Source organism: Cebus imitator, unplaced genomic scaffold (genome assembly GCF_001604975.1).
Source record: "Cebus imitator isolate Cc_AM_T3 unplaced genomic scaffold, Cebus_imitator-1.0 Scaffold68, whole genome shotgun sequence".
Classification (NCBI taxonomy): Eukaryota; Metazoa; Chordata; class Mammalia; order Primates; family Cebidae; genus Cebus; species Cebus imitator.
Genome location: NW_016107383.1, coordinates 860,879 through 884,119, shown reverse-complemented (window position 1 = coordinate 884,119; position 23,241 = coordinate 860,879). Strand labels below are relative to the sequence as shown.

The 23,241-nt window shown below is 33.0% G+C and overlaps 1 long non-coding RNA gene across 1 annotated transcript in view; it reads right to left on the bottom strand.

Moving 5' to 3' along the window:
• The window catches only part of LOC119471649, a 19,427-nt gene extending 6,670 nt beyond the window's left edge, over positions 1-12,757 (bottom strand). The window contains exons 1-2 of the long non-coding RNA XR_005200708.1: positions 12,677-12,757; positions 10,620-10,625 (exon numbers count right to left, since the gene is read on the bottom strand). This is a non-coding gene — a long non-coding RNA (uncharacterized LOC119471649). The remainder of the gene's footprint in view (positions 1-10,619; positions 10,626-12,676) is intronic.
• Positions 12,758-23,241: the final 10,484 nt, after the last annotated feature.

The following is a 23,241-nucleotide window of genomic DNA, read 5'->3' as shown; positions in this document are numbered from 1 at the left end:
CACGTGTGTTCTTATGCAACAACTTTGCATGTTCTTCACATGTACCCCAAAACCTAAAATACAATAAAATAAATAAATGGGAAAAAAAAAAAGAAAGAAATAAGAATAAATTATATAGATGGAATAAAAGTGAAATAACAAGTAGAAAAATGTTTTAATAACTGTATAATAGTTACCATACCATTGTATTGGCATATTGTACAGTTATTAAAGCACTTTCCTACTTCCTAAATAATAACAGCATAATACTAAACTTACTCATTTTTGTATTAGTAATTATATTGTTTCATATTGTTAATTATAGTAATAACACAAAACATTATAATTATTCATCAAAAATAATTATTGGAGAAGCCAGCAGTATGCATTTATTAACAAATAATTATTGAAAACCTACTGATTTTCTGGTGAAAGTGACAGACAATAAATTATAAGCAACATAAATAAAATGGATCCTGATATCATGGAGAAAATGAAGTTGACAGCATAGAGACTGGGGTAATGTCAATTTTCAGTACTAAGTGGTGGTCAAGGTAGGCCTTATTGGAAAGGTGACATGTGAGCAAACTGTGATGGAGGTGAGAGAGTTAACCATGTGGATATTTGAAGAAAAACTGTCCCAGGCAAACAAGCCAGAACAAATATCCTACAGTGCAAGCATACTGCTATGCTTTGAATGTTTGTGTCGCTCCAAATTTCATGTTGGAATTCAATCCCTAATCTAACAGTTTTAAGAGATGGGTCCTTTAGGAGGTGATTAGTGTTCATGTAAAAGTGCAGGAGAAAGTCTGTTAGTTCCTTTTTGCCCTTCTGCTTTTCCTCCATGTGAAAGTGCTGCCACAAGGTGGCAGCTGTGGAGCAGAGAGCCACATTTTACCATCTGGATCTTGAACTTGCAAGCATCCAGAACCATAGAGATAACAGAAATAAATTTGTATCATTAAAAATTGCGCAGTCTAAAATATTTTCTTGTAGTAGTCGGAATGGACTAAGATACACGTCTTGAGTGAAAAATGAAAGCAAGGATCCAAGTATGACTAAGGCAGAGTAGATGAAATGAGAGAAAGGGTTGAAACTGGTCACAGAGATGGGACTTTGCAGGCCATTGTAAGGAATTTGACCCTGGTTCCCGTGATAATTTTGGGGAGGATTAGAATATCAGTGAGATAATCTTACTTCGATCATAAAAGCATCACTTTTTCTATTATTTTAGAAGCAAGGAAAACAGAGGCTATTCCAATAGTCTAGACAAGATGATGGTGGTTCAGATGAAGGTGGTAATTGTGAGGGTGATGAGAAGATTGATTATAGAGAAACTCAATATGGAGTCAATTTCCTAATGGACTAGATCTTGGGTGCGAAGAAAAATGGGAGTAAAAAGTGTTCCAAAATTTTGGCCTGAGCAATAATAAAGAAGGGGCTGCCTGCCGTCAACTGAAATGAGGACATTAAACATGAAGAAGAGGTTTGGGATGGAATAAGAAATTTTGTCTGAGATATATTGAATTTAAACAGGCAAGCTGAGAAAGCTTGGTTGAGATGTAGTTTAGTTTAAGTTCTTTCTAGTTGCTATGATAATAATCAAATCCATAATCACCATGGAAAGACCTAGGGTAGATTTATTCTCAACTGACTCCTGTCAACAACAATTTCTCACTCCATTACTAATGCACGATACAGTGTATTGGTCATTTTCACATTGCTAAAAAAGAATATTTAAGGCTGGTAATTTATAAAGAAAACAGGGTTATTTGGCTCATGATTCTGCAGGCTATACTGTACAAGCATGGCACCATCATCTGCCCAGTTTCTGGTGAGGCCTCAGGAATTGTTTACTCAAGGCAGGAGGCAGATAGTGAGCAGATGACTTGCAAGGCAAGAGAGGGAGCAAGAGATGTACTAGGCTCTTTTAAACAACTGCTTTTACGTGAACTCACTCATTACCACAAGGATGGCACCAAGTGATTCATGAGGGATCCACCCCGTGACCTAAGCACCTTCCTCCAGGTCCCACCTCCAATAACGGGGATCACATTTTAACATGGGATTGGAGGGGACAAACATCCAAACTATGTCATACACAATAATTTTTCCCTTCAAATAATTGCTGATGTATTTCCTTTATAACTTTTTTCATGGTTATTATCTGCCATCTACCTGTATACTGGAAAGTTTTCTCCGAGTCCTCATACTCTGAATAGAATTCAGTTTTCTTCAAATTTATGTCTTTTGTATATTTTAATCTCCTTGATAGCTTCACTTTTGTACTCATCCACTTACAGTAATGGAATGTATTTCTTACTTCTTCCTTCACACATCTTACTTTCACCTCCCGTATTCAACTCCTATCAATTTATCTTCCAAAGTGTTGCAAATTCTACCACGTTTTCATCTCTACAAGCGTCTCCTCATTCAGATTTTTGTCATCTTCTACTTAGCCTCCTGGGAAACATTCATTACGTTATCTCTCATTCAGGCCTCTCTCTTCCTTCTTGTATTCATATTTCATCACGTTGGCATAGCTAATTATTTTAAAGCCAGTATCATGCAGCAATGCCCATAGTACCTTTACTTGTAAACATTTGCTGACTCCAATCCAATTGTCTACAAAATAAAACACAACTTAAAAGTTGTGAATAAAAAAATTATATACCCATCTGAGTTAATGTAGTTTTTACAAATATAGACTTTTAATTGAGCCCAATTCAACACTGTTTATTTGGATCAGAAAGTCTGAAATTAAAATTAGAAAACAAACAAACAGAGCAATCTACTTTTCTATACTGGCACAATAAAGAACATTTAAAATTTTCAGTAGTTGAACTCCATCTCCCTTGGCAGCAGTAAACATAATACCTTTCTCATTTGTCTTATTTTATATTTTGGACAGGTTAAATGTTCGGTCATGTTTTTGTAACTATTGTGCATATGACAGTATTGAGATGAAGGAGATTATATGGTCTAAATTACACATTGGAAAATAATTTCCTGGTTGGTTTTCTGAAGTGCTAAATTCTGTATTGGCAAAATTCACATTACTAATTCAATGTAACTTATCACCACAAAATAAGAGAAGGTTTATCATCACCAATTAAAAAGACATCTGTTAGACCTAATTCATCTAATTCAGTTTTCAAATTTAAAAAAATTAACTAGGATGCCTAAAAGGACATAAAGTGAATGTGTAAATATAACCAAATATTGAGATGTTTTATTTCTCATAATAAACAACATAATTAGTTTCCCTGAGCAATTTCTATCCATACATTTGTGAAAAAATTGCTAAATAAAAATTGGATCCCAGTGATTCACAGTAGTAGACCCCTATAGAAGCCAATAAATTTTACAGAGGGTAAGAGGTCTTTGAGTATTTATTTTCCCAAGAATTAGTAGTAAAAGTAAAAGTACCATCATATGAGTTGGTTCTGTGAAAGTTTTTGATATTTATGAGTCTTTCATACCTTTACTAATATTGTTTCTATTTTTCAAAACAACCTCGTAATATGGGTACTGTTTTATATATATATGGGTACATTATTTATATATATATTATATAATATATATATAATATATAAATAATTTATATATAATATATATAATATATAATATATATAATATATAAATTATTTATATATAAATATATATATAATTTATATATAAGACATATATATTATATATACATATACATTTATACACAAGAAATATATATATTATATATATTTTATATACAAGAAAAATCAGATTAAGAGGTTAATGTCTAAATAGTTAACAAGTGCTAAATTGTAGTGGAAATATAAATACCACCTCTTATTTTATGGATTATTTTTCAATCATCTATAAAATAATTGATTAGAACATTTCCTAAAAAATCAACTGATCAATTTCTGTTTCCATCAACTGTAAAAAATTATTATTTTTAGAAATGTTCAATTGGTTATTTTCATAAAAAAACCAAAGGCATTTGCTAATTAAAAAATAGAACTTTAATAAAATAAATAAAATAAATCTTAAAAATATGAATTAAAATTAGACCTATCTTTTACTCCTAGAGCAATTGTTATAAAGCTAATGTGAATAGTTCTGTTGAAATTGGAAGTGAAATACTTCATGGAAAATATATTTTTATGTAGTAGGCCTTCACAGAAACTTTTCCACCTAGGCTAGACCAAGATATTCTTCCCAGATATCTTAGTCATCCAATGGGAGGTGGGGGGGGGAGCAAAACAGCAACAAAAAAATTATAAATAAAATAAATTATGCTCTAATTTTTATATAATATTAATTATAAATAACATACTATAGATATACTAGCTCTGCAGTAAGATATTTAAATTTTTTAACGAAATTTTTTCAGGAGATACTGTAGTTTTCTGTTGATGCATTGAAAAATTATCACAACATTTCACAGTTTAAAACAACACATATTTGTGATCTTACCATTTTTAGCAGTCAGAAATCTGGGCACAGGATGGCACAGTGGGTCTTCCCCTTAGGGCCTCAGAAGGCCTAAAATCAAGGTTTCAGCAGAGCTGGGTTTCTTGCTGGAGGCTCTGGGAAAGTTTCTTCTTTCAAGATCACCCAGTTTCTGACAGAATTTATTTCAATACATAAAAAGCAGAGATCTCAGTATAGAATTGAGTTCTTTGCTTTTTGCTGGCTCAGTGGGGAGCATTCACTGCTCTTAGAGATTAGCTATGTTCTTTCTCATGGTTTCCACTTTACCCCCTCAACCTCCAGGTTTGCAACAGATTATCAAGGAGTCATTGCTAGGCTTTGAATTTGTCTGACTTCCTTTTCTGTCATATATTTTTCATTCCACCTTTTAATGATTTACCCTTCTGTACATATGATTAAAAGGCCCAAGTGATTACATTAGGCTCACCTAGATAATGGAAGAATAATCTATTTTAAGGTCAAGTGATCAGTAAATTTAATTATACCCGCAATGAGTGTCCCTTTTGTTATGTAAATTAAATTACTCATTGGCATGGTATATCATCTTTTTTATAGTTGTGAGGATTAAAGAAAGGATCCTTCCTGGGGGTGATAATTCTATGTATCACAGATGCCTTTTGATTTTGTACACATTGAAGGACAGACATTTAGCTTTTTAAAAGCAGTTATTCTCCTACACGTGCATTAAAATATGCAGCTTCTTGTGTATCCTGGGTAACAATTTTGGGCTGGTTATTCATACATACACATACACACATATATATTAAATACAAGCAGGTTTGAAAAACATGTAGCTTCCACTTCTCTATTACCTAAATGAGATTTGGTGAAGTGAAGCAAGGTTTGAAGTTAGTTTTTATAGCCATGATTCTTTCTTCTTCCAGGTCTCATGGTTTGGTTGTGTCCCCACCCAAATCTCATCTTAAATTATAGTTCCCATAATCCCCACATGCCCTGGGAGGGACCTGGTGGGAGGTAACTGAATCATGAAAGCAGTTAATGACAGTCAGTGAGTTTTCATGAGATCTGATGGTTTTATAAGTGGCTTTTCCCCTTTTGTTTGGAACTTCTGCTTTCTGCTGCCATGTGAAGAAGGACATTTGTTTCCCCTTCCACCATGATTGTAAATTTCCTTAACTAATACAAGGTCTGAGGATAAACTATTTCAAAACTGTGTCTCAGTGTTCTAACATATGAACTTAGGCTGGTTATATAAATTTACATGTTTCCAAGAAGAATAGCAATTTTCTCTCTCTTGTATATCCATCTACCGGTCTATCTGTCTATATATAGATAGGCCTCTATAAAAGATGGTGAAACATACAATGCTATTATTTTAATCTCTAGCTTTGTTATAGTCATATAAACAGCTTATAAATAAGAAAATCAACAGTATTGCTTCAATCCTAAAGAAGTCCATTAAAATGGGCGATCAAATAAGAGAGTATTCTCCCTTAAAGGTTTTCATGATGATGGATATGAAGATAAGATTTTGATTATTAAGTTTCCCAAACTGGCATATGGGCATTTCTTCAAAGGAACTAAGAGAGGTACCAGGGTATTACTTTCTCATGATGCACTATGCTTGAGAGCTGTCAGTCATGTGATGCTTACCCAAGTGTACAATAAATTCCTGGAGCAGGAGCCAAAGCTTACTTGATTCACTCTGTTTAAATCAGCCATCCTGGCAAAAGGCCTGACATAGTGCCTCACACAGCAGCAGCTGAGACCCTTAAGAGTGTCAGTGGAGCAAAGATCTACTATTGCCACTGCTTATAGGCACACAAGATTATATATTTGTAGCATTTTTAAAATATTATCCAAAAGACACAGGTTAAGTCTTAAAAATCTGACATTTCAGAATCTATTAGAATTTTCCACTGGAGTGTCATGTTGCATTTAAGATATGAATCAAAATAAAATTGAAAAGCAAGTCCTTAGTCAGAGGAAAATATATTATTTTAAAACCACATATATATGCACATAGTTTAATGAAATTTACTGCATTTGGAAGTCAATGAATGGCTCTGTAAATGAAATAAACGATTAAAATATTTTGCATTGTTAAGTTTTTAATAAAAAAAAGCTTTTCTTTGTTGTGAAAAAATCCTGAAACATTTGAAGTAGGCAGTAAAATAGTTTAGAGTTATAATAAGATAGGACAACAACTTTCCTCAAAGCTAAGCTCTCTAAACTTTTTAAAGTTCTATCGTTATTCTTCATATAATCATTCATAAATAATTTAGAAATTTTTCTTGAACTATTATTTGTGAGATTATCTCAAATTACCATGCTCTTACTTTGTACAGGATATTAAATTGCAAGGTAGAATACAGGTAAGTGATAAAAAGAATAAAGATCTTAACATGATTTTTACAAATAAAGAAGCCCACTTGTTCACAGCTGGTATCTGACTTAAAGCAAGTTCGGATCACAGCATAAAGAAAGTTTAAAGTTAAAACCTTGTAAACTCGTAAAACACAAAAATGAAAATCAGGCTGAAGTGGATAGAAGCTACAATTAACAAATTAGTCTAAAATGAACTTTGGGCTTATGTAAACAAATAAGCAAACAAAATAAAAACAAGGAAAAATAAAGCAAATTATCGGTCATCCTCATCCCATCTACATACAAAAGCCATACTTTCATTTATTTATTCTTTTATTCATTCATTCATTCATTCATTCATTCATTCAACAAATAGGGATTGCTACAAACAAAGTTAGTGATACAAGCAAGGTTTCTTCTTTCCAAAGGTTTTATTCTAACTTAAACACCAAAAAATCAAATGGCCTACTTCCTCCACTTACGATATAATCAAGTGGTTGAGTTTACAGTATCTAAATTAAATCCCTACAGGTTTTTTATAATTTCCCATTGACTTTTCAACTAAAACCACAATGGAATTCTACTAAACTGATGGGCTGATTGTTAGCTGTTTAAAAAGTTTGCTTATTTGCAACTTAGCAAAACCCTTGAGACTACTCAACTCACAAGTAATACAGAGAAGGAAATGGGTTACCAAGGGATTTGTGTCTGTTACCAAAGCAATACAGAATAAACTAAAATAGAATAAAATAAAAATGCAGAAAAGCCCTATTAGAGACCTTCTAAATATGTTCATATATATGTGTGTGTGTGTGTGTGTGTGTGTGTGTGTGTGTATATATATATATATATATATATATATACATATTTAGTTTGTTTGTTTGTTTGTTTTTGAGATGGAGGCTTGCTCTGTCACCCAGGCTGGAGTGCACTGGCAAGATCTCGGCTCACTGCAACCTCCACAACCTGGGCTCAAGCGATTCACCTGCCTCAGCCTCCTGAGTAGCTGGGATTACAGGCACCTGCCACCATGCCCGGATAGTTTTTGTATTTTTAGTAGAGACAGGGTTTCACCATGTTGACGATGCTATCCTGGAATGGCTGACCTCAAGTGATCCAACTGTCTCAGCCTCTCAAAGTGCTGGCATTACAGGAATGAGTCACTGCACCTAGCCTATGTTCCTTGATTAATATCTCCAAGTCTGTTCAAGAAATATGACAATCAAATCACATGTAAGTGGGATATAGAGAAAATTGGCTGGGTTATCTACTATATTAAAAAAGACCAGAAGGAAAACACACATAGTGATTTATCTTTTCTCTAAAAGCATTTTGGACAGAGGTAACAATGAGGCAGTGGAGGAATCCTATAATTTTAAACAATGTTTTCTCCTTATTAGCTGTTTCATGAAAATGACAGGACAACAACATTAGAGAAACTATTTTGGTCAGATTAATATCTATATGGCCTGAAAATAGACTAAGAAGGTATCACCCACACTTCTGTTGCTTTGAAATTCAATCCAAAGATAAAGCTTAGCATTTGAAAATAAAACATACATGATTTTCTAATACTTTAGAATTTATTTAATGGTATGGTAAAACTATAAACTTGATAATATCTTGAGATGTGGAAATTCTCTAATCCGATAAAATTCTAAGAAAGTTGATTTAAAATTTTTATTTTCAAAAAAGTTGTATATCATTTGATTGGGTTGAAATAAATGGAACTTTGAGTTCAAAGTCTGCATGGTAAACAGGATGTTGTATATTTTTGAAAATGAGCTAGGTTGATTTTCCTCAAAAGCCAAGACTGAAACAAAGATTCAAATGGAAGTACTTTTTTGAGGGAAGTGATCCCTCAACACTGGGGAGAGGGTGGAGAAGTGAGACAGGAAAGTCAAGGGAGCCAACAATGGATGTAGTATCAAGCAAGTCACCTTTTTGAATCTCTGGGAAGCAGTGTAAACCATGTCTCCCAGTTTTCTCAGCTTTTGTCCAAGTAAACTAAGTATTTATTCAACTCTCAGTTCACCATGGGTTAAGGGTTTCTTAGGGAGCTTTAACTTGTCACATGCAGCAAAAAGCTGGCGGGCAGAGTCACAGGTGTTTCCACTAAACAGTCTTCAGTTGGCAGAGATGAGTACTGAGAGAATAAGGCGGAGATATTCATAGCATCTACACTAGGAGATACACGAAGATTTTCAAAATGAAGACAAGTAAACAGAGTGACTATCTTGGGATTAAAGTCAGAATAAGTATTTTTTTTTTTTTCTTAAGTAAAACATGGCAAATTTTCTCTACTTTGATTGACTTGGCATGAAATAAAACTCCTTTTTAAGTTGCAGACAATTTAGTTTGAGTATTGTTTTTTCCATAATGTTTATTTTAGAGTTTTGAAAGTAGTCGAAACTGAGATTGAAGCCGTAAAAATTCATTCAATCCAGGAAAAATCAAGTAGCAGATCTAAACAAGAGCGCAGAGTTGAAAACTAGTTTTATCAAAAATATCATTTATAATTTAAAATCAAAAGTTTGTTAATTATAAAAATATTTGCTTCAAGTTTGCTTTAAGGATTTCAAAGGCATAAAGTATTTCATCTGAATAAATTTGGCTCCCCTTTTAGCTTCATTTTTTTCCTATTATAGTTTTGACATTTTGACTTTTACTAAAAAAAAAAAAAAAACACTGTAGCAATCTAAGCCATCTTTATTTGTGAACTCTTGACAGATCTGAAATTAATCATATAGATACATCTATAATACACTCATAAATAGATATTTTCTTGCTTATATTTGGCTGATGTAGGCAGTTTTATTAATAATTGAAGATCAATATACCTATGACAGATTGCATCAATAGTGTTTAATTAAAATTATTTACCTAAAAATCAAGCAAAAACAATCTTAAGTGGCTGTTTAGTTAAATTTAGTTTCTCCTTTGAGTAAGCAGCTAAATTCTTAGCAGATCTACAGGATATTCTTGCTGAATTCGTGCTGATTTAAAGGTTCTTTATGTTAAAGAGCCCAACAGAAGTAGGTATACATCTATAGTAATTTTTAGAAAGTATAAAGTAGAAAAAATCACATATCCAAATCATAAGTGAACTTATTTGGTTTCTGTAGTCCAGCAGGAAAACAAACAGGAAAAAAATAGGCAACATATTTTGAAACTTAAAGTTTATTACAGATATGCAATTTATCACTAGACTTTATCCATGTTCTAAAAATCTACTGATGGAAAGTCATCATTAAGAAAATGAAGGTGAAGCCACAAATAGGCTGAAAATCTGTGCATATATATTTCTGACAATTTATATTCAAACCAGATAAAAGTTTCCTACAATTTAAATTGTCAAAGTAATACATTTTTTTAAACAGTAAAAACTGCCATGATGGTGAAACTAACACTGAATTTAATTTCAAGCTAGATATATCTAGAAAATTGAACAAAATGCAGATATCCTTCAACTTTCAACAAGGTTACGTCCTGACAAATTTGTTGTACGTTGAAAATATTGTAAATCAAAAGTACATTTAATACACCTAATTTACAAGCATCATAGTTTAGCCTAGCCTACCTTAAACATGCTCAGAACATTTACATTAGTTTACAGTTGAGAATAATCCCGTAAAACAAAGCCTATTTTATAATAAAATTATTATAAAGAATTTTGAATTAAAATTCAGAATATGGTTTCTACTTCATGTGAAACAGCATCATTGCTTAACAGCATCATAAAGCTTTCAGTGCACCATAAAGTTGAAAAGCTTTAAGTGTAAGGTGGGAGTTGGCTGTACATGAGTTGTCTGCACACATTGCACCATGGGTAGCACAGCACTCTGATCCCTGAAAAAATAAAAACAAAATGAACCCTAAAGTCATCCTAGCTTCTGAGTGGAGAGAATGTCTGGAATCCAAGTGCAGGAGAGGACACTTAGAAAAACAGCAATAAACTCCTTGATAATGAACACATTATGATTGTATTATCTGGTGACTGAGATGGCTATAAGTTGAAACTGTAGAGTTTATATGAAGAAGAAGAAAGTAATTTGGGGGATAATAGTCTATGTAATGTTTTATTTTATTTATTGAGATAGGGTCTCATCTGCTGCCCAGCCTGGAGAGCATTGATGATATCATGGCTGACTGCAGCCTCAACCCCCCAGGCTCGAGCAATCTTCCTGCCTCAGCCTCCTGAGTAGCTGGGACTACAGGCATGGACAGCAAATTTTTAAAAATTTTTGCAGAAACAGAGTCTCTCTATGTTGCCTAGGTTGGTCTTGAACTCCTGGGCTCAAGCAATATTCCTGCACTGGCCTCCCAAAATGCTGGGATTATAGGTGCAAACCACTGTGCCTGACCACTCTATAATGTTTAGATAACAAGTTTAGATAAAAACAACTATATTGCCAACAAAATACTTAAGTAAATATTTTTACATGAATCAATATGACAAATCAAAGCTGACAATTTAGTGAGTCAGAATCTGTAATTTAAATAAATTCTCCGACTGGAGACAAAAAATACAGAAAAATATATTTTAGAATAATATAAAATATTTAAGAAACTATAAATAAAGATAAGAATTAGTAGGTAAAACTGAGATAAGACTTTTTGCATAGACACAAGTTTGCCCTTGAGAGAGCTCATTTACTCCTGGGACTTTACCAATTCCAAATAAGCACAGGGAATACAAGCAATATTTCTGATAGACTTGTAGGATCAGGGAGCAAAAATTGGAGACTAGAATACACTAAGAGTAAAGGCTGGAGGGATGTACCCTCAGGGTAAGATGATAAAGAAGCAAACTAACCCTCCTGGGAACTGCTGTCCAGCTTCGGGTCATCTCGGTGGTCATTCCCACAAAAGTCTTATACTCAGAAACTGGATTTGAATGATCTTACATTACCATTTCCCTATACACCCCGTGAAAGCAAACATCTTGAAAAAAATCACACCATTCTTGCTTTAAAATTATTTCTTTTTAAAAATATTTTTTATTATTCTTTAAGTTTTGGGATACATGTGCAGAACATGCAGGTTTGTTACATAGGTATACAGTATACATGTGCCAAGGTGGTTTGCTGCACCCATAGACTCATCATCCACATTAGATATTTCTCCTAATGCTATCCCTCCCCTGTCCCCCAACTCCCGACAGACACTGGTGTGTGATGTTCCCCTCCCTGTGCACATATGTTCTCACTGTTCAACTCCCATTTACAAGTGAGAACATACAGTGTTTGGTTTTCTGTTTCTGTATTAGTTTGCTGTGAATGATGGTTTCCGGCATCATCCATGTCTCCGCAATGGACATGAACTCATTCTTTTCCTTAATTCCAGAGTCCATCACTTTAACAAAGAGAATCATCCCCATAAGAAGAAGAGATAATATGAATTGAAAATATGCGGAAATAGCCAACAACAGAAACAGATGCACAGGACCTCAGTTAGGGGAGTTATCAGAGACAGATGGCAGGAACTACGCTAAACATGTTTAAAGAGATGGATTCAGGCATGAACAATTTGGCTGAGAACTGAAAAAAATAAATGAACTCTCAGGTGAGAACAAAATTTAAAAGAATGCTAGAGCTAGAAAATATATAAACCAGTCAAACTATTAATTCAAAGGATGTGATTAACACCACTCTAGACATAATTGATGAGAGAATTAGTAAATTAACTTAGTCAAAATATTAATGAGAAAGCATGGAAAAACAAAATTAAAATAGGTGGCTAGCTACAGTGGCTTATGCCTGTAATCCTAACACACTGGGGGGCCAAGGAGAGAGGATCACTTGAGCCCAGGAGCTTGAGACCAGCCTGGGAAACATAGTGAGACCCAGTCTTTACAAAAATAAAATAAATAATTAATTATCTAGGTATGCACCTGTAGTCCTAGCTACTCAGTGGGCTGAGCTGGGAGGATTGTGTGAGCCCAGGAGGTCCAAGGCTACAGTGAATCATGATCTTGTTATTGAACTGCAGTCTGGGTGACACAGCAAGACTCCATTTCAAAAAAAAAAAAAAAAAAAGGTAAAAGATGTAAAGATGCTATGTGAAGGTGTGTGGTCAGTAGCATTATTTTTAACAGTTAATTTGTAGACCTTCTTTTGATGGAATTATGCTTCTTGATCTTGCATGTAAACTCAGTTTGTGACTGACTTTGGACAACAGAATTTGATCAGAATTAACATTTATTATTTCTAACCAGAAGTTTGAAGAGATAGGACATGGCTAAAAAGCTAGTTTTGCTTTATTCCTCTAACACATTCCCTCTTGTCACCATTACATTAAATAAGCGCATTTCTTAACTAAATAATTTGTCCCTTTTCTCTTTCTTACAATTTATCTCTTTTCTTATCCTCTGAGTTTTTAAGGAAAGCCTCCTTTCTGATCTCTCCTGCCCCTGTACTTGTGATCACAATTATATAACAATCTTGTTTACATTTCTAACAGTTCACCATTATCGAAGTAATTTTTAATTTCTTGTATACCTATATGTGTATATAAAGTTTTGGATAATATCTATTATCTTTATAGTTTTCTTGGGTTTCAACCTTTGGAGAAGGAATGAATAGCAATGAGTTTTTAATCTACAAATTATAACTTCATCATACCTACCAGCTATTAAAAAGAGTTTACAAGTCATTACATTCTGTTTGAAATGATTTTATGGGGGAGACATGAACAGGCTGCTTTGAGCACTATTTACCCAACCTTATTAATAGCTTTCTATTTTATTCATCAGCTAGAATGTATTTCACTTCTTCAGAAACTTGTAATATATTCATATATTGGCAGTGATACCTGACATTTGCTTGGAAAAAACATAAATCACAAAAAGATGTACGCATAAACAAAAGGCTGCAGGGTATAGCATTGTCACTGTCTCTCTGTCTCAATTAAGAGAGAACGCTTGTCATATCCCCTTTTGCTTTGTGGATGTTGACAAATGAATCACAGAGTAGAAATGCTTTCTCAATTATAAAAATAATGTCAATAAGTATTTTTCATAATTATTTTTTATTGGAATTATTTATGCTAATATTGATTACATATGCCTGATATTCTATGAAAACTATTTTTTATATCTTAGCATTTCTCTTCCCTATACTTTTTCCCCTTCTTTTTCATTATGTTGGGATTAAAAAAGAAGCAGGTGTTTTTTAAAAACATTTATTGTAGGGAAGCATACATGCATGGTAATAAATATGAACTTGAAATATTCCAGGCTGTCTATATTTGAAATTAGGAGGGTAACCTGACTTTGTGAAAAAAATGTTCACACAGATTATTGAAAATAGAACACTGTATATTGAATTTAAAAAATATGTAAAGAAAAATTTATGTAGAATAGAGAAATGCTGCTGCATTTTTCACTCACTTGGCTTGTATTCAAATTCCATCTATACTATTGATTACAAAAGCCCCTGTGGAAAAATTGTGTCATATGTATTATTTGACCCAGATAACTTTCCTGCAAAATGTGGGATGTGGCTTAACTAAAATTTTTTATCTTCCAGCTTGGTAATTTGTAACATTAAATTAGTATTGACAGTTTTATAAAAAATATATTCTTTGCAACCGAAAGGCCCATAAAAGTTGACTGGTTAAAGAAAATGTGGTATATATAGAGTATGTAATATTATACAGCTATACAAATGAATGACATTATGTCCTTGGCAGCAACATTAATGGAGCTGGATGTCACTATCCTAAGTAAATTAATAAAGGGACAGAAAACTGAATACTACATGTTCTTACTCATAAGTGGGAGTTAAACATTAAGTACACATAGATACAAAGAAGGCAACAACAGACACAAGAGCCTGATTGACTGTAAGGGTAAGAGGAGATTACAGTCTGAAAAGCTACCTATCAGCTATGCTCATTGTCTGGGTGACAAAATAATCTGTGCACCAAACCCCAGAACATGTAATTTACTCATGTAACAAACTTGCACACATAACCTCAAACTTAAAATAAAAGTTGAAAAGAAAATGTAGTCCAAATATACCATGTAATTCAATGCAGCCTTAAAAAAGAACAAAATCATGTCCTTTGCTGCAACATGGTTGGACCTGGAGACCAAAATCCAAAGCAAATGAATGCAAGAACAGAAAATCAAATACATGTTCCCACATATAGCTGAGTGCTATGCATCAAGCATACATGGCCATAAATATGGGAACAGTAGACATTGTGAATTACTAGCGTGTGGAGACAAAGCTGAGTTAAAAAACTGCCTAGCAGGTACTATGCTCACTACAGGCTGACAAGATCTGTACCCCAAACCTCAGCATCATGCAATAGTCCCATGTAGCAAATCACACATTTATCTCTGTATGTAACTGTTGAAATTAAAATAAAATAAAATCATAAAAGTATATTATTAGTATATAACAAGCATTCATTATGTACTGTCTCATTCTGTACTTAAAACAAATATAAAGACAGGCACTATTTCATTTCAATTTAAAATAGAGAACTTGAGGTTAAAACAAGTAATGTCCACAAATTACAATGTCAGGAATATCACTACCTAAATCCAAGAGCCTAACTCATGAAAATGTTTTTATATTTTAAAATGCAGTGGATCACAGCAATTTGGAATCCCCTTCCCTACTTTTTTTGCAATCACTAAAATAACCACTTAAATAGCTGAAGCATGAAGGCAACTACAGGTTCCTGTAACCAGGCAGGGACAAGTTTAATTTCCATGTGATTTGGTTAAGGGTTCAATGTATATCTCTAGAAACTACATTCTCACCATGGATTTATTAGCTGCTCTTTTTTCACAATTGATTCCGTTCTCACTTCTTATGACTACATTCTTTAAAATTTGAATACATCAGAAAAAATAAATTTCTCAAAACTTCGTAATATCCCTTATGATTAAAATGGCTTTGATCACAAACCAAACTTGAATCAGTCAGTGTGGACAGGAGATTGGTTGGCTTAGTCTGGGTCATGCATTCTGCATCTGTGCCTGGCCTAATAGTGGATAAAATACATCCCCAAGTGAAAATTGAGGCTGTTATCAGAAGAAGACAGAATTGATTCTAGAAATCAAACAAAATTTTATTTAAGTGGACATTTTAATTATCATCCACCTGAATTCTATTGTTTTTGTTTCTTAACAGAACTCACATTTCACACAAGATAAACTATATTATTTATTATAGTCCAGGCTATTGAGTGGAGGAAAAATAGATAATTCAATTCCTATATCAAGTAATATAACTTATTTGGGCCTTGACTAGCAAAGCTTTGCATGCTCCAGAGGACAACGCCTGAATTATAAAAGAGTGTGAGATTTGAAAAACTGAAGAAAATACATGAGACCTAAAATAGTATTCCAAGAACTAAAAACATTAAAAAAAAATTGAAATAAAATTTTAAAATAATAATATTTAAACTGATTAAAAATTAAATGTGATATGGGAACAATGTTGAAAGAAAGTAATCAGAAACATTAGATGAACTTGAAATGAAATCAAGTAATAAAAATTTGTTAATAAAATTAAAAAAATAAAAAGATGTTTGATTGATTAACATATGATAAAATACAGCTTAAAATAGAATTGGTGAATTGGAAGATCACCGAAATGCATCATAGACAGATAAAAGTACATACCGTATTATAAAATATAGTTAAGAGATTTGGAATGTGAAATTAAAGAATCTGGCATATAGCAAATAAGAATTATACAAAGTGAATATAAGGAATCTCAAAGATAATAATCAATATCTCAAATGAAGATATGTTTTAAGATTAAGAAGCATGTTAAAAACCCCATATCTAGATATATTATAGAAAAATTTCATACCTGAAAAACAAATAGAAAATATTAAAGAGATATATTAAAATGGCATGTATCAAAGGAAGAGTAGAGTCACAGAATGCTTCTCATCAATAATAGTAAATGTAAGAAGGTAATAGAATGACATATTCAATAATTAGCCAAAAGTATGCTTAGCTAAACTAATATTTAAGAAAATAATTTTTAAAACTTAGAGAAAGTCTGACTATTTATAACTAACAATTTGTCTCTGAAAAAATAATAAAATGTGGGTTTCCCAGGTTCTTCCACTTTTTCCTACTGTCCTAAATGAGAAGCACAGAGTACTTTGACTACTCTGTGACTGGGCCAGCTGTTTTTCACAGCAGGTTTGCATCCAAACCGGAGGCTTGAATGTTTCCAGGCACTGATAAAGATGTTTAGATTGTTGCCCCAAACACTGAAAGAAACTAGCCCCAGCCCTAAGCAAAATTTCATAAACCCCCTATATACTGCATATCCTGATCCCTTGCTGCGGTCACACCTAGGTAGCACTTCCTCTTTTGCGATCTGCTGGGAGATAAGCTGCAGCACTAAGTACATTCCCCCAGTAAGTACTTCCACTGATCACCCTCACGTTTAGTGCCTCTTTCTCTTCTGCAAACAATATGAAATATATGCTAATATTCCACATACAGATTTTTGAAAGTTATTTCCTCTTAGGAATGAAGGAGAATGGGATTAGAAAATGGAATAAATATATGTGTTAATGTTTGTGTGTGCATTGATGTAGTTGTATATATATAAACAAATTTCTGTCAAAAGTAAAGTAGGTTTTACATGAAACAAAGGTTCTAAATTTTAAATCTACAGATTTTTTTAACGAATTTGATTTGTCTGTAATATAAGTGGATATTCCATTATTTACGTCATAGAGTGTATTTTATAAAACAACTGCTAATTAAACTGCTGACAACAACTAAATTAACTATGAGGAAATCATAGATTTAAAGTAATTCATCATAATTTCATTGTTCTTCATGTCTATTATACATAAATTTAAACTGAAACTATCTATTTATAGATCTTGCATCTCTATCTACCTCTATCAAATATGATGGAGTGGAGAGTGTTATGGAGAAGAATTTCTTATTTTTTCAAGAGTATAATTAAACACTATAAATCTAGTAATGGGAGATTATCTGTCAAGAGCCGCTCAGCTTACCTGAAAATATAACAGAAGTGCACTGCAGAACACATAAAGGAGAGTAAAATTAAGTCATAAATATAGCTTTAGTTAATTTTTAGTTGACTAAATTTTCCAAATGAACAGTATATATATTATTTGAAACCTATTATTAAATATATCACGATAGCTATTTATGATGACACAGCTTAATTCTCCTGCAGTATTTAGCTTCCTTTTTTTTCCACTTTTACTCTTTTGCTATATATGGAATCTCAATTAAATATAATATGTAGATTAAATTCATACTTAACAATAAGTTTATTTCCTTAAAAAATCAGCCAAGATTTCTTTGCTAATTTAATTATGTATTTGACAGTGCTGTTTACCTGAATGAAAAAATATTTTTAAAAGACAAGAATTGATTATGAACTAGATATTCCAGTATTGTCTTCTTTAATAATCATTAAAGTATTCAGTTTACTGTATAAAATATCATTAATATTTTAAAATTAAAAATAGATAGTGAATTGCAAATTATTAAAATTCAGGGAAAATATCTTTAAACTATATTAAGTTTTGTATTCAGAAGTTTTTCCCATTGATAAAATTTCTCTTAGTACATTTATGGATACACATATCATGTCAGTTACTTGTTTGTCATTCATAAATATAATCGAGATGTACAACAGGAAGAATTTCGCTGACATTTGTGGTTTATTACAGTCCAAAATTTTTCAAATACCAGTGTTTTTGTCTGTTTCTCTGCAATATATTTGTATGTATGATACTTTTCTATTTTAATTTGTTGCTGTTGTTTTCGTCAGGCTAGTCTTGAACTCCTGACCTCAGGTGATGTGCCCACCAAAGCCTCCCAAAGTGCTGGGATTATAGGCATGAGCCACCACAACCAGCAATATTTTTTTTTTAATCAATTGGAATGATAAAGAACAAACTATTCAAATTTTTAAATTGAACTCATAGACCATTTAAGTTTGTATATGTAGTTTTGTTATCATTCTCTAACTACAGATTGGAAAAGAGTTTTCATAATCCTATAAGGTTTCTATCTGCAGAACAAAATAAATATTCCTTATTGTAAATTCATATATTCAAATATTACTTATGTAAATTTGTAGTAAATCTGTTTCTGTTTGTCTCTCTGAATCCTACTCCATGTTCAACCCACAGATTTCCTAAACCGAAATATTTTTCTATCCTGATAGAATGCAAGGGATGATGTACAAGATTGTATCAAATATTTGGGGGTATTTTCCAATCTTTTAAAAGATTTTCAAAATCTTCCTTTCTGTATATGTCTCTCTTTCTCTCTCTTTGTTTCTTTCTCCCATAAACACACACAGTCGTTTATCTATCAATCATCTATCTACTACCTTTTGGCAGAGATTAAACGCTGATATTTCCATGAACACTCTGCTACCTAAGGCAAAACTTTCTCTCTTCTCTGAATCTTTGTGGCACTACATGTTAACTCGCTTACTCCACACTCAAACATGTATTGTTATTTGTGCACACATTTCATTTTATATTCTTCCAGGATGGGGAAATAATGAGGTTTTGATTTCTTCTAAGGTATCTAAAATGGAGCCTCACATAGATCAAGAGTTTATTAAATATATACTTGGTAAGAATTAAAACAATAAAAAGAGACTTTTAAAATTATTTGTTTTCATTTGTTGCATCCATAAGATTGCTGGTTCTATCTTGAAACCATATGATTCTAAATTTCACTAGAATGAATAATTTTGAGGAGGGGTCCAGGCTTTACAATGCCAAAATAATATGCTACTTTCTAAGTAGTAAGAAACTTCACTAACTCAGAAAGACGTTTATTTCCCCACACTGCTTGAATAGCTAAAAATCCTGCTGAAAGATTTCTTTAGACATACTTGCATATATGAATATAAATTGAAAATGAAACTGCTTTAAATGTTTCTCCATGCTAATGTACAAATTTGTAGCTTTAGAGAAGTTTTATGGAATCAAATACTTAAATGCTTTAAAAGCAAATTAAAATCTCTCTGTAACATCACATAAAATCATGAAGAATAGGATCTTCTTTTTAAAAGTGTTGTTTCTTTTTTAACAGACGGAGATGTGACTCATTTTTTAAAAACCAAATACCTCATTCTCTATTAAATCTTCTTGGACCTTTGGGGCTGGAGTGGTAAGATTTTCAAGAGGAAAAAAAAAGAGACTTAGGCATAGAGGTCTGGATTTGTATTGTAGGGACATGGATGAACCTGGAAACCATCATTCTCAGCAAACTGACACAAGAACAGAAAATCAAACACCGCATGTTCTCACTCATAGGCGGGTGTTGAACAATGAGAACACATGGACACAGGAAGGGGAGCATCACACAGCGGGGTGTTTGTGGGGGAAATAGGGGAGGGACAGCAGGGAGTGGGGAGTTGGGGAGGGATAACATGGGGAGAAATGCCAGATCTAGGTGATGGGGAGGAAGGCAGCAAACCACACTGCCATGTGTGTACCTATGCAACAATCTTACATGTTCTTCACATGTACCCCAAAACCTAAAATGCAATTAAAAAAAAAAAGGCTTACGATAACTGAATGACATGAGATGGGTTTTTGATAGGGAACTGCCTCTGGCTCAGAAAATGGGAGGAGTCTTCTCAGAAACATCTTATATCCTAGCATAGCTCTATAATCTGATCCAAACACAGAACACAAGACAAATGTAGCCCAGGTTCTTATTTATTGATTCATCCAAATTATCTCTAAATCTCATGGTCTGCCAATCTTGTAGCCATGACTCTTGTGGGAATTTCTGTATGCAGAAATTTGCTAAGTATCTACATCTTAATTTCTGGAAACTGTCTCTATGAGTTACCCAGCCACTGAAAGAGTGTCCATACTGTGCCCTTGCAGAGCAGGAAAGTGGCACATCTTTATTGGAATGCCTCTCTACAGCTACAGACCACATTTGCAACACCCTTTCCAACAGAGAAAACACTGCAAATTGGCACACTGCATTTGCAACCCTGGAACCATGCAAGTCCACTCCATCTTTCTCTATGTTTCTTTTCAACTCCTTTTCTTTCAGACTCTAAGACTGTTGTTCTGCATTGCCATATAGACCTCATTATGTTGAGTTGCTGAAGATACTCTTCTTCTTTTTCTCTCCCTCCTTCTTGTTTCATAAGAAGGAATTTTTTTGTCCTTAAGTTGTGTCCTTTGCTGCTTTTGCCTTGCAACAGCAGCTATTCAAATCTAAAATTACTTCATGTCTTGAAAAGAGTGCCATTCAGGATTCATACGGCTTTTAGACACAGTTTAAAATTTAATTTCTTTACATTTTTCTAAAAATATTGGCATTTACACATTTTATTTAAAATAAAATGAGGTGATTTGGTATTAGGTTTAAATGAGACTTCCTCTTTGATTACATGAAGGCTTCCATTCATAGGAGTGATTACTTTTTGAGATATTAATGTATGTTTTATATTTACTGCTATAGAAGAAGGGGAAATAATGGATTCTTTTATTTTCTTTCCAGTTTTTATACTTTCCTCATTTAAGAAATTAGATACAGCATTGTGCTCTGTTATCCTGGGAACATCTGCAGAGCTCTAATCAGAGATTTTCTAAACACAACCAATAATGACTATTGTCCGTAATTGTAAACAGGAGAGAACATCAGTAACTAATTTTAGCAGAAAAAAAAAACAACAAACAAACAAACAAACAAACAAAAACATAGGAAAGGATATTAAGGGTATTTGGTAGCTCTTAGAATTTCTCAAACACCAATGACCAGAATGGGAAGTTACACAGGCGGGAAACTTGTCAGTCTAGAGCATATCGCCTCTTTAAATAAGATACCTCCAAAATCATTGCTGTTCATGGATATCACCATTAACATCATCAATTCAGCCTACAAGATACTCTTCCTAAACCTCTGACACTCCTACTTCTGAGCAGCTGGACTTGACATCACATTCATCAAAGGTCATTCAACTACAAGCATACTTCTTTGACTTCTTGCATCTCTTTTGATGTTGCTATAAATGGTTCAGATTAATAGAGTATCAGAGCAGGAGCGTGAAAGAAAGGAAAGGAAAGTATATTTCTGACTTCAAACATAGGGAGGCATAAAGTAATGAAATCTAGAAATTTCTCAAACTTACACAGAGCTTTTTTTTGGATTATAGACAGTCAAATGTATTAAAATAAATTTATAGTCTATCAGCTATATAATATCAGTGTATGCTTTTATTCCATACTTAAAATTCTAACCCACAATAATCACAAGAGCAACAATAATGTCTCTGCCTAACACAACAGTCTCTTCTGTCACTGAAAACATAATTCTATCCCAAATGAGAAGAAACCACAGCTTATGAAATTTCTTACTGAACTCAAAGCCTATAATCTCTGTGTGAGATCTTCTCCTCCTATAATTCTCTCTTAATTCTGCCTCAATATTCTGCAATCTGTGGACTACTACTACAAATTTAACCATCATTTGCACATATTATAGAATATAGCAAGAGATTAGAAGTGCAAAAAGAAAAAATTAACATATACAAATATATATCAAATAATTAATATGTACAAAATATGTATTCAACATAGGATTAAATGAGTAAATATTGCATTCCTCACTTTTGCACTTTTGCAATTGCTTTTGAGGCATTATGTCTATTTATTATTCACTTTCTTGATCACTTTCCACATTCCTTTTAGTCTTTGGTCCATCTCAAATGCCTTGGTGTTTTTTGTTCTTTGTTTGTTTTCACATGGTGGATTGATCTAATTTTCCTGAGAGATCCAAGCCCTTGAGGATTTTACCTCTGTGGGATTACAGATTGACTAGTTTCTTACTATTTTTACTCTACTTTGTAGCAGTTACTTTATTTCCTCATGAAATTTAGTCATATGCCTGCCAAAACTCCAGTTCCTTTATTTTTTACTTTCTTTGTTATGTCATAAATGACCCAATAGGCATTAAGTGGGCAGGGATGATCTCAATTTCTAACATAATGGTAACATTCTTGGCCCTTTGTTGGAATGTTTCCCCTCTGCGTACTGAAACCCTAACTCAAGCAGAATTCAGAGTTATGAGGACATAAAGAACAATACTTGTTCATTTGATAGTGTAGTAGGAGAAGCCACTCTCATTTCAACTCTGTTTGGTGAGAGGGCTCATTCCTAATCCCAACCCTTATTTATCTGAGCATGGAGAATCAAGATGATATTTACTGGTCAACAAACAAAATACTATGCAATAATCTACTTTACTCATCTAAGTACCATAGGAAAATATGTCATTTTTAAAACCCTTAAACTGAATTTATAAACTAGTTGTTTAAATAAATAATCTCAGTTTAGTTAATTAGGCCTTAAACCAAATTAAAATTTTATCATGATTTGATCCCCATCGTAATTGAAAGACTTCTCTGTTGTGATTCTTTGTCCTTTAATTAAAAAAAAAAA